This window comes from Rutidosis leptorrhynchoides, chromosome 10 (assembly GCF_046630445.1).
Source record: "Rutidosis leptorrhynchoides isolate AG116_Rl617_1_P2 chromosome 10, CSIRO_AGI_Rlap_v1, whole genome shotgun sequence".
Lineage (NCBI taxonomy): Eukaryota > Viridiplantae > Streptophyta > Magnoliopsida > Asterales > Asteraceae > Rutidosis > Rutidosis leptorrhynchoides.
Window position 1 is genome coordinate 34,258,018 of NC_092342.1, and position 13,793 is coordinate 34,271,810.

The 13,793-nt window shown below is 29.0% G+C and overlaps 1 pseudogene; it reads right to left on the reverse strand.

Annotated features, from left to right (window-relative positions):
- Positions 1-8,264: 8,264 nt before the first annotated feature.
- The window catches only part of LOC139870181 (probable protein phosphatase 2C 25), a 62,450-nt pseudogene continuing 56,921 nt past the window's right edge, over positions 8,265-13,793 (reverse strand).

Here is a 13,793-nt window from a genome sequence, read left to right on the forward strand (position 1 = left end):
TATATATGATAACAATATATATTGATACATTATATATATATATATATATATATATATATATATATGTATATATATATATATATATATATATAGTTTAGTTAATATCATTTTAATAATAAAAATATATTGATATGTAATATTAATATTATTGCAGTGTATCTTTATATAAAAATATTTACTTGTAATAATACTAAAAATGGTAAGAGTGATAGTCATAATATTGATAGTAATATTACTGATAATAATATTAATTTTAATGATGTTTATCTTAATAAAGATATTAACTTTAATAATAACGTTAATTATAGTAAGAATAATAGTTTTTATAAAAGTGATAAATTCCCTTAATAATATGATGATGATGATAATAATAATAATAGTGTTAATAATAATAATAATCAAATTTATCCTAAACTTCATGTTTAGTTTCTAAACCTATCTCTATAGTTCCTATAACTTTTTGTTATAACCTCATTCATAATTTTTGTTCTGTCAACTTTTATTATAAATTTTATAATATAAATGTTATTAATGTGTTCATAATCCTGTTAATAATAATAACAATAATAATACTAGTAATGATAATGTTAGTAATGATAATACTAATAGTTTTTAAATGATAATAATAGTACCAATGATAATACTAATAATAATGATAATAATCTTATTAATCACATTACTACGAATTATACTATATTAATAATAATAATAATAATAATAATAATAATAATAATAATAATAATAATAATAATAATAATAATAATAATAATAATAATAATAATAATAATAATAATAATACTTATAACTATGATACTAATAATAATAATTGTAACACTAATAATAATAATAACAATAACAATAATAATCATAATCATAATAATAATAATAATAGTAATAATAATAAACGTAATAATAACTAATAATAATAATGATAGGAATAAAAATTAAGTGTATACCCTTAAAAGCTTTGGGTAAAAAGAAATGCTCCAGACAAGACTCGAACCCGAGACCTCTCGCTAACCTGACAACCCATCTAACCATTCGTCCAGTATGTTTCATTCAGAAATAACCCACACAGAAAAATATATAGCACGTATTATGTCCTGACTTCTTCTTCTCCCCATACTTGTTCGACCAGAGGCATTCAGGAATCACAAAATTGAGTTCATTGATTAATTTAAAACTTGATATCCAATAAATACACACTCACTTGTGATTAATAGCTTTTAAAAAAAATAAAAAAAAACAAAAAAAAAACCCCATTTGTTGCTGCTCGTCGCTGATATACTTTAAAAAAAATTGATTTTGATTTTCGATAACGTTTTAGATCAAACTCATAACATAAAATAGATTGTAATCCACTCCATGAAACTATTGATATCATTAATCTCAGTCAATTCGCAACAACAAACTCGAATTTCTTCAAGAACGATTTGGTTGACTTTTATTTCAAAAACCTTTGACTTCGAAATTCGACTTCAATTTAAGGAATTAGAATAAGAGATTTTCCAGATAGTTTAAACTATAGATTCCTAACAACACTGCATTTCCAGATTTTGAAGTAGGATTCAAATTCAATTTATGAGCAAAAGTAGTACGTATAGAGGTTATCGAAAGAGAAAAAAAAATATTGATTAAAGTATCAATTTGATTCTGAAAAAGAATAGATGTAACTGATATAGAGAGGGACGATAACAATTGATTGTTGTTTGTATTGATGATTGAGTCGACCAATGCTCACGAGCAGATAGGAAAAAGAAACAGAAAACAAAGATAATATAGATATCAAGTATGTATATATATCTGCATTATATTATATATTTATGTATTTATATATATAGATTATGATTAATCTTTTAATAAATATAATAATAATAATAATATCCTTAATATTTTATCTAGTAGTAATACAAGTATAATATTAATAATAACATTAATACTAATAATAATAATAATTTATAATAATAATAATTTTTAATGAAAATAGTAATAATAATATTTAATAATATTACTAATATTACTCATATAACTAAAATTACACTTTACTACTAGTGACAATAATAATATTAACAAATCAATTATAAAAATTTCAGTATTATAATTTTAATGTTATTGATATTAATATTAATAATAATAATGAACGTAGTAATAATCATATAATAATTATAATTAAACTGGTAATTACATTTAATATCTTTATATTACAATTTACATCCTATACTATATGACTACATCTATTGAATATTTATTGTTTATATATTTTATAAATATTTCAATATAGAGATCTTTTATATCTATAACTATATAGATTTATATTAATATCATATATATATATATATATATATATATATATATATATATATATATATATATATATATATATATATATATATATATATATATATATTATTTATTTATTTATTTATTTTAATAACAACTTAATTATTTTATTTATTTTTACTATACTTTATTTATATATAGTTATGTTGTAAATAATAATTATTATAATATTCTATTTTTATTTTATTTTACATAATTCGTTTTAATAACAACAACATATAATGTTTCAAATTATATTTCCAATTATTATTTATATATATATATAATCACACATAAGTATTTACAAATAGTGGTTCGTGAATCGTCGGGAGTGGTCAAAGGTTAACTGAATCCATGTAAACAAATTCAGAAATTTTAAGACTCGGTTTAACAGACTTTGCTTATCGTGTCGAAATTATATAGTGATCAAGTTTAAATTTGGTCGAAAATTTTCGGGTCGTCACAGAAAAAAATTAACGATTTTTTTTAAAAGTTGAATTTTTCCACGTCAGCACAGACTGACTGCCACGTCAGCACAGACTGAGCCACGTGTCAGTCTGTGCTGACATGACAGTCAGTCTAGCTGATGTGGCAGTCATCCTGATGACGTGGCATGCTGACATGGAATTTAAAAATAATTTCGAAATATTTTTTTTCCAGAAAAAAAATTTCATGGATTTTTTTTCAAAGAATAGGTGCATATGTTAGGTGCATGTACATTAATATGTGAGTTCTCTAGGTTCTCTCCCTACCCAAATTCTCCATGGATCCTCACCCTATATATATATATATATATATATATATATATATATATATATATATATATATATATATATATATATATATATATATATATATATATATATATATATATATATATATATATATATATATATAGGGATGAATAAATATAAGAACTCTTCATATTTTCATATTATAGTAGTTTAAAGTCAAAGAAACTACCATTAATTAATAAATATGAGAACTTTTTGTAATTTCATGTTAATCAATATCTATATCTATATAAATCTACATATTGACTCCCAGAAAATTAAATATGTCTATTTACCCATATAATATAATAGACTGATAAAAATGTTAAAAATGATTATATTAAAAAAGTAAAAAAATAAAATAAAAAACATATTAAATTAAAACATCATAAAATTTATTTAAGTAATTAATATAAACAATTAATATAAACCTTTCATCTTCTAAGTAATGTAAGTTTTTTTTACCTATAAATATGTGATCTCCATTCCATTTTTCCATATCAATCATACAAAAAGCACAACATTATACTAATGTGGTATTCTTGATTGTTTTTAAGATGGAAAGAAGAAGAAATGATATATAGATTATTATATAGTAGATATAGTGCATGATATATATATATATATATATATATTAAATAAAATATATGTTTGTTTGTTTTTGTAGGTATCGAAGAAACACCAATTTCAAAATATTATACACCGCGGAAAAAGGCTAGAAAAAACGTGGTTGACTCTATGTTGGATCGATTCGTCCGAAGATTCTCTTTTTAATGTTAATATTATGTTTATGATATTATGATCATAATATTATATATTTGTATAACTTACATGATTAATAAATAAGATTTGTATTATGATTATAATTCATAATTATAATTATGAATATGATTACAATCATTATTTTTATTATTATTAAATTTAGTTATAATTCTATTTTTTATACATGTAAATATATAGATAATGTTTATCTAATTAATTTATATAAATAATTATATATATATATATATATATATATATATATATATATATATATATATATATATGCAATGATATTATTATGACTATAACTCATAATTATAATTATGAATGATTATAATTATAATTAATAATAATCATATTATTTTATTACTATTATATTTTAGTTATAATTCATACAACTATGATTATTATAAGTGTAACGTGTTTTATAGATGTAAATATATAGATAATGTTTATTTAATATATATATATATATATATATATATATATATATATATGCAACGATATTATTATGACTATAATTCATAATTATAATTATGAATATGATTATGATTAATCATAATAATTATTATTTTTATTATTATTATATATTTTAGCTATAATTTATATAAGAATGATTATTATAGGTGTAATATTTTTTATAAATGTAAATATATAGATTATGTGTATATATATATATATATATATATATATATATATATATATATATATATTTATATATGCAACGATATCTATCATCAATGTAAATATGGAAAATGAAAAGTTTGAAGCTATTGTTATTATTTATGTTATAGCTTAATTTTAAATTTATAAAAAAATTATGATAAGAAAAATGAAAAGATTGAAAGTAATCATATAATTTACGAGATATAAATTTTACATATTATGAATGAATGTTTGAAATTAAATTTAAATAAACAAAATAAAAAAAATAACATTTATTGAAAAATTTATAACGTTTATTACTCTTGGTGGTGTTACATATCTTTATTATAATAGTTAATTTCATATCTATTGTTATTCAATGTTTTGAACCTCCAATTTTATGCTATTCACAACTTTTATATTGTGTAGTGTACTAATACGTAACTGTTCATGTTTATATTTAGAAGTTTTTTTTTATGTACTCCAATTATTATGTAATTACTTATTGTCATATATGAAGTTATAAAGAGAGACTTTCAAAAATTTAATGGTAAAGTGTAAAGCTAATATATATTTTAATATTATGAATCGTATTACAATAAGTTTTATAATGTATTTTGGCATCATATGTTAACTCATTTGACCATCTTTCGTAGTACATATGACCCGAATGTGCAGATATCCGTAGTGGCAAACAAAACATATGCACAAAAATTCTACTTGACCACTTGCATAATGGAACCAACATCGACTTTATCTTCAAGGTTACTTCAAGTGTCATACACAAACCGTAAACATATTCGTGCAACGCACGAACATTGCAACTAGTTATAATTATAAAGAGGGTATGAGCCCATTTATTTTGACTAAATTTTCCAAAAACATTGAAGCCCACAACTTCCAGGCTTCCAACGTATCTTCCCCCAATCAAACAAAATGGGTATGACTTCTTTAATTCACTTTTCGAAATACCAAAGTGTGTTGGTAGTTAAGGTTACACTTTATTTCATTAAATGTGATTCTTATGTTTAACTTTGAATATCAATGATTTACGAGAGTATGAATCGCTAACGTTATCTTAGAGGTTTTATGTTTAGTTAATAAACTTAATAATAAACAGTGAAGAAACAGTGACCCTTTGTTTTGTCACTTGTGAAACTACGAAAGCAATATGGAACAAAGTTCTTGGATGGTGTAGCCAATGTGCTCGTTCATAGGAGGGTTTCCTCGTTTACCGAAAAAAAAAGGTTCTTGGATGGTGGAATATCTCCTACAATGCATTCTTATCAATTGAAGATCTGTTTGATCTATCCATCCCGGGTTTTAACACGCATTGCAAATCTATTTGGGAAGGGATTTCGTAGATAACAGCATATTTCATTTGGAAGAATAGAAATGCTAATGTTTTCGATAAAAAGATCCGAAGCACTGAGGCGACACTTAAGGAAATTCAAGTTCGTGGATTCAAGTGAATAAAAGCTAGGTCCAAAACGTTGTTCCTCGAGTGGGGTCAATGGGTAAACGTCACAATTTCGATACTCATTCCTGATCCACCTTGATGATTCAACCATATATGTGATTTCATATGACAATTAACTTGAGCCTGTGGCCACATCAACTTGTCTTGATACCGGCAATTATGTGTTGTGTTGTACGCCTTTGGCTAACTTTTTTTTTTTTTTTTTTAACAGCTAGGAATTTTATAAAAAAACTAGCAAGAAGCTAGAGCATTACAAACATAGTAGAGGATTTTGTAACCAAATATTTCAATTAAGATTAGCTTTCTTATAACGAGACGAAAGCCAATCAAAAGAGGAAAGAACAATAGAATCAATAATCTGGCACTTCTTAAATTTATACGGGTCAAATATATTGCCATTTATGTAGCGCCAAATAGACCACAATGTAGCAAAGCAAATGACTTCGAGAATAATACGGTCCGTGGGCCTGTGATGCGAGGAAATAACCCACTGCCACAATTCATCAAATTGTTGCCATTTAGGATAGCAGTATCACAATCAAAAAAGACATGTTGCATATCTTCAATATTAAGAGAACAAGAGGAGCATAAGACTCATTGGCTAACTGTTTGCTATTGGTTTGTGAAACTTATATATACTCTACATATATAGTGTGTGATATAATAAAACTCATTGCCTTTTCTTAAAAAAAATATGGTGTATAATTAATTACTAGCTACTGCTTGTATGATTGTATTGTGTGTATTTATAGAACAAAAACTTGTTAGGTTGACCAGAATAAAATGAATAATAAGTAGCAAAAATTATCGTGAGGCTGATTGTACATAATTCAACACTTATCTACAGTAGTTTCTATTAAAATCATATATGATATGTCATTATTAGACTAATTCTTTTAGTAAAAAAAAAACTGAAAAATAAAAGAAAAAAATCTAAGCATGGTGGGTGATGTCATTAATATAAATAATTTTGAATTAAAATTAAATCTTATTAATTAATTATTATTATTAAATCTTATCAATAATTATTTTAATTATTAAAATTAGAATATTTTGAATTATTTTAATTAATTATTTTGAATTGAGTATGAGAAGGTATAAAAGCTAAGCAGAAGGAAACTAATTCTAAATTTATGTTTTAATTTACACTTTTAAAATAAAAAAATAACCAATATTATATTTTATGATTGTATGTGGATTGTTTAATATGCATTTTAGGTGTTTAATGAAATGTTAAGCTGACGAGTTTCTTAGTCGGATTCTGTGGTTCCACAAGTCATTAAACTAAATGACTTTAGCATTTACGCTCACTTAATACCTAAAACATATCATTAAACTGTTTCGTTTAAACAAATCTGTGGTTTCACGGGTCATTTCACTAGTAATTAACTTAATCACTAAATTAACTAGAATGATTTCATATAATTGGGGCTAACTTAAGACCCTTCATATAATTGGGGCTAAGTTAAATTAATCATCTAAACTACTTGTAATTGGGCTTGGGCCAATGGATCAGGAGCCCTAACCGGTTTTGAGCAGTCATATACGTAAACCAAATGTTTTGAAATAGAGAATAATTCGTACAGTACATCACCCATTTATTTTGTACCCCACTATACATATTTTATGATATTGTACCGTATAATACTCTAATACGCGTTTAATGATGTACCAAAAAATAAGGATGTATGTATCATCACCCTTTTATAATGTCCGGTGATTTTGGCACGAATTAATCTACGTGATAATTAATAGAGAAATTATAAAATTATAAAAATAAATCTGTTTCTTTTTGACCGGTGAATACACTTTCTTAAGTGAGAATTAATTGAGAAATGATAAAAGGATAAATCTCTCTCTCTCTCTCTCTCTCTCTCTCTCTCTCTCTCTCTCTCTCTCTCTCTCTATATATATATATATATATATATATATATATATATATATATATATATATATATATATATATATATATATATATATATATATAACTGTTGTTACAACTGAGAGAAGTTTCACAAGTTTCCTTGAAACAATTTTTTAATTAATGATTAGCTTTACAAATAAACACTGTAAGGTGTATATATAGCCTTCCTAACACACCCCTTCTAATTTTATACTTAGCACTTAAACTAACACACGCTGACTTATTTGACTAATTGAGGATGACTAACAAATTTTTTTTTTTTTTTTTTTACTACCAGAAATGACCTTAAGATACTACTTCCGTATATGTTAATTTTGGAAAATAATCTTTCACCGGTGAAATAGAGATGTAAGGAAGATCATCAACAAAAGCGTCCCAATTGAATTATCATCACAGTAGCATCATCATTGAACCCTCGAGAGGCCGAAAGCTCGACCAACTTTTTGCAAGCCGAAACGGGCTCTAACTTGTCGTCGCCTACACAAAAAGGTGTAGCTAAATCGATTGCTTCTTGATTGCTCACTTTGTCCCATAATCCATCCGAAGCCAAGATCAAAAACTCAAATTCAGGCACAATCCTTACAACTTTTGATTCGGGTTCAGCCGTTATCCATTGCTTAAGACTTCCATCACCAAACCCTCTTGAGAGTGCAAGCGATTCAAGAACTCTAGGAACAAAATGACTATAATCAACAAACCCACCCTGCGAATCAACCATGCTTACATTTTAATAATCACTAATTATTTAATAGATTTTCCTAACGACGACTTTTAGAGTTGTCATTAATTTATTTAAAATCCTTATACTCAATATGTAACTGATATGTACGATGATTTTAAGCACGTTTATCAAATAACCTAGGATATATGAATTGAACCACATTGTGTCAAACTTATATATCTTGTTATATATAAATGCTTACGTGTGACTCGATTCTTATCTTTTCATCATGTCTTGAAGGCCGATGATAAGAGGTAAGGGGAGTGGCAACCCCGGCAACGCTTAGCACCACACGACAATCACCCGCGTTTGATACAATGAGATTGCCATTTCTAATAATGGCGGTCACACAACAAGCTCCATTATCATCATTTTGAGTTAAACATTGTGTATCTGTATTTATGTAACCTTGTTTAATTGCTTCTATTATATTGAAACAACCAAACCCGTATTCAACCGGATAATTTTTTTTTTTATAGTAACGATCATTACGTGCTATTGGAATGATATAAACCATTCCATACAACCCATTAAAATGTACAACAAGTTTAATGTTTACAAAAGGCACTAAAGCCATTAATCAAATGTAATACGAGTTCGACCCATTTGAAATGATAGTTTTAATCCAAACTACACCTGAGCATGGTTTGGGGCTAAACTACCCAAAAGCATTAGGTCATCATCCAAAAGCTTTAACTAGCACGCATCATGGGAATCTAATGCCCAATAACCCCTTTTCTTTTCTCCGTGTTCGCGCCTAAAAATGTAAACAACGAGAGAGTAAGCTAAAGCTTAGTGAGTGCAATAGTTATACATATACATATATAACCTAGTTACTTGCAACCACTTACACAATATCGTATCCAAACTTGTAACTCAATAGCATGTCATCATACTCGTAATACTAACAAGTTGTACAATATCACAAAACCGCATTAGCATATACTCAACACAATCTATATATATAATATGCTAAACAATCAACAAACCCCCATATGGTTAACCATAAACGCTATGGTGCTACCGGCTCGATGGTTCACACCATACGCATTTGAGTCATACTCTTTTATAGTGCTACCGGCTCGATGGTTCACACTTTGTTTTATAGTGCTACCGGCTCGTGGTTCACACTTTGATGCTACCGGCTCGATGGTTCACATCATAATTTTATAGTGCTACCAGCTCTTTGGTTCACACTTCGGCGCTACCGGCTCGATGGTTCATACCATAACATTCACAAATAAATACGTCATATACACATACGTATAATTACTCCACTCACCTTATCGTCTTTGGTGAACTAGGAAATCAAGCTCGCGACCTTCAAAGTAATGCACCTATCACATTATGCATTTAATTAACATACAAACTAGTGGAATTAACCACCAACACTTACACTTGAGCATTTAATGACCTAATGCATTAAATGACTCACATCCACCCAAAACCGCCCATTAATGGCCATGACTCGTCATAAATCACTAAAAGCTAGTGATTAGAGTCTACTAACTCCAACTAACACAACTTAGAGTAGTTCATACCCATCTCACCCAACTAGGTCAACAATTGCCCATTTGACCCATCTTAACCCATAGACTTCCAACTTTGGTCAAACTTAAACCCATTAACAAATCTTTCATCATTAAACAAGTGTATTAGTGACTAACAACACATTTAACACTTACAAATCCCAATTTTTCATGACCAAACCCTAGATTATAGCCATTAGGGTTTTCCTTACATCAATATAACACAAATTCACCCATTAATTCCCCAAATGGGTCTTACAAGTCTCAAATGGCCCAAACCCTAACCATAAATTAACTAAAACTCAAAACACGGAGTTAAAACTTACCAACACTATCAAGTCGTAGCTAAGAACGAGGAGAACAAATTTCCTATTTGCTCCAAAGATCGAATCACAAGTCTTCACCTTCGAATCTTACTTTTAATTTAAATGGGTTTTATGTTTTGAGAGCAAATAGAAGAAGAAAAGAGAAAAGAAATTGAATAAATGAGATAAGTGGCTGAGACTTAAAGTCTCAATCAGATATACACATGAAAAGACAAAAATACCCTTGATTCACTCTATTTAAAAGCTAAAACCGGAACCAGTTCACCCAGTGGGTCGCGGCGCGGCAATTAACTGATTTTTCGAGCTGTCTTAATCCACTCCTGACTTTGATTTGCTTTATTTGTCGTGGCGCGCCCAAGAGCCTCGCGGCGCGGCAATGGCCTACAACTGGCCATTTTGACAACTTAACACAACTATCGATTTATTCGACTTGTACACCTCGTTCACGCTTCCTATATACGTTTAAACTTCGTCTTTAAGTCTCTCATGACTTAACACTATCAAAACCCATGCATATACTTATACATGCATACATTCTCAAACATATATATATATATATATATATATATATATATATATATATATATATATATATATATAGGGGCAGGATCAATGAGGAAGTAACCAATCGGGGGGAAGCGGGGGGAAGCAAATTTTTTTTTTTTTGTTTTTTTTGGAATTTTTTTTCCGGCATCAAGATCACACGAAAATATGAATATTTAGAAGAGACACTTCGTGATGAATGTTATTATTTAGACAGGAAAACGATCGACAAAAATAACATTCAAGATAATATTGTTCGTGAAGAATATGAACGATTTTTTTTCATTCTTTGTGAAGTAAAATTTAGCCCGATTTAGAGTTTAGGGTATAGGGTTTAGGGCTTAGGGTTTAGGGTTTGGTGTTTTGGGTTTATGGCCTAAACCCTAAGCCCTAAACCCTAAACTCTAAACCGTTCGTGTTAAAAACTCAATCTAAATCCTAAATCTAAACCCTAAATCTAAACCCTAAACCCTAAATTTCTAAACCCTAATATCTAAACCCTATAAACCCTAATATCTAAACCCTAATATCTAAACCCCAATAGCTAAAACCTCAACATACGCTCGAAAAACACGATAATTGTTATATATTATTTCTTCGAGCGTTTTCCCGCCAAAATAAAAACATTTTTCACAAAGTGTCTCTACTAAATGTTCATATTTTCATTCCATCTATAATGTTCGTGAACAAAGTTTTTTCAAAAAACGAAAAAAAAAAAATTTGCTTCCCCCCGATTGGTTACTTCCCTCTTGATCCTACCACTATATATATATATATATATATATATATATATCCCATACATCAAGTTAACACTCTAAATCGTTTAATCACATAAACAAGCGAATTATAACGTTCTAACGATTAAATAAGTACTTTAAGACATGTATGAAGAAAACGGGGTGTTACAACTCTCCCCCACTTGAATCGGAGCGCGTCCTCGCGATCCAAGCTGCATGACAAGCCGGAAGATACACCAATACAAACTCTTCGGGTTCCCATGTAAACTCGGAACCTTTACTACGACTCCATTGAACTTTAAAAGTTCTCACCTCTTTACCTTTTCATCGAGTATAGCAATCGGCTTCTCAACATACTCTAACTTGTTGTTTAGCTCAATCTCGTCTAACGGTACCCATGCAGAATCATCCGCAAGACACCTACGGAGATGGGAAACATGAAATGTATTATGGATCCCCGCAAGCTCTTCGGGTAATTCCAAACGATAAGCAACTTCACCAACACGAGCTAAAATCTTAAACGGGCCAATAAACCGAGAAGCTAACTTTCCTCGTTTTCGAAACCGAATAAAACCTTTCCATGGCGAAACTTTAAGCATCACCATGTATCCTTCTTGGAATTCGATCGGCCGCCTTCGTTTGTCGGCATACGACTTTTGTCTATCTTGAGCCTTCTTCAAATGAGCCCGAATCATATCAATCTTGCTATTCGTCTCTAAAACCAAATCGGTACTCCCGATTTCTCTTCGACCCAATTCACCCCAACAAATCGGGGTTCGACACCTATGCCCATAAAGCATCTCGTACGGTGGCATTCCAATACTAGCATGATAGCTATTATTGTACGAGAATTCCACCAAGGGTAAGTGCTCATCCCAACTACCACCGAAATCGATAATACACGCCCGTAACATATCCTCCAATGTTTGATTCGTACGTTCGGTTTGGCCGTCCGTTTGAGGATGGTACGCCGTGCTCAATTTCAATTGTGTACCCATATCTTCATGAAAATTTTCCCAAAACCGAGATGTGAAACGAGTTTCTCGATCCGAAATAATAGATATAGTGTAGCGACCCGACCAAATCATGTTTGACGGCGCCGACTACTTAGATCCCGTTGCGTGGTCATAAGTCTTTATTATGACGTTTGACCAAAATATGTCGCATTCATTTCATAAGTAAAAGGATGTTTCAAGTTTACAAATGTAGTTCAAAAGATTAGTTACAATACAAAGTTTAACGTACGAATGAAACCTATGCGACACAATTTAAAGTAGTCAAAAGACGCTCCAACTATGCATGCATACTCGACATCCAAGCAAGTATCAAAAAGAGTGTGGAAGCATGTATCAAGTAGCTTTCAAGGACCTGAGAAAACATATAGAAAACTGTCAACGAAAACGTTGGTGAAATCATAGGTGTTTTAGTAAACGTTGCATTTGAACCACAAGATTTAATATAATATGATTATCAAAATCATTTGCATTCCAAAGTTGTTATTTGTTTCGCGAGCACCCAATTATCAAACTTAACTGTTTTGCACCCTTTGCGTAGTGTTAGAACATACACTAGACCCGAAAATATATTTCATCCGCTAACGGTAGCGAACCGTCCGAATGAGGCTCGTCAAGCCCATGTGATCACATAATATAAGTTCACGTTTACACCCTGCAAGTGTAACTAATGATAATTGAATTGAGGATTTTCGTTCAAACCCGTACGTGGAATGTTCGTTTTCGTACTTGTGTTCAATGAATTAAAGTATGATACGTATATGTTTCTCATCCCATAGTTTAAAGCATAAAAGTTGTTTGAAAGATGGGACTATGATCTCACCTTGAGTGCACGTATGAAAAGTACTTCACAAAGTAACGTGTGCGAAGGATAGTGCTAGTCTTGACCTAAACAAATAGGTCGTATCAATAACGGTAAACACGATAGGTCAAAAATGTTCAATTAGTCCTATGGCTCGTTACGACTCGATTATGTAGCATGTGAAATCAAATTGTCAAGTATCATGCAAGATACAAGTAT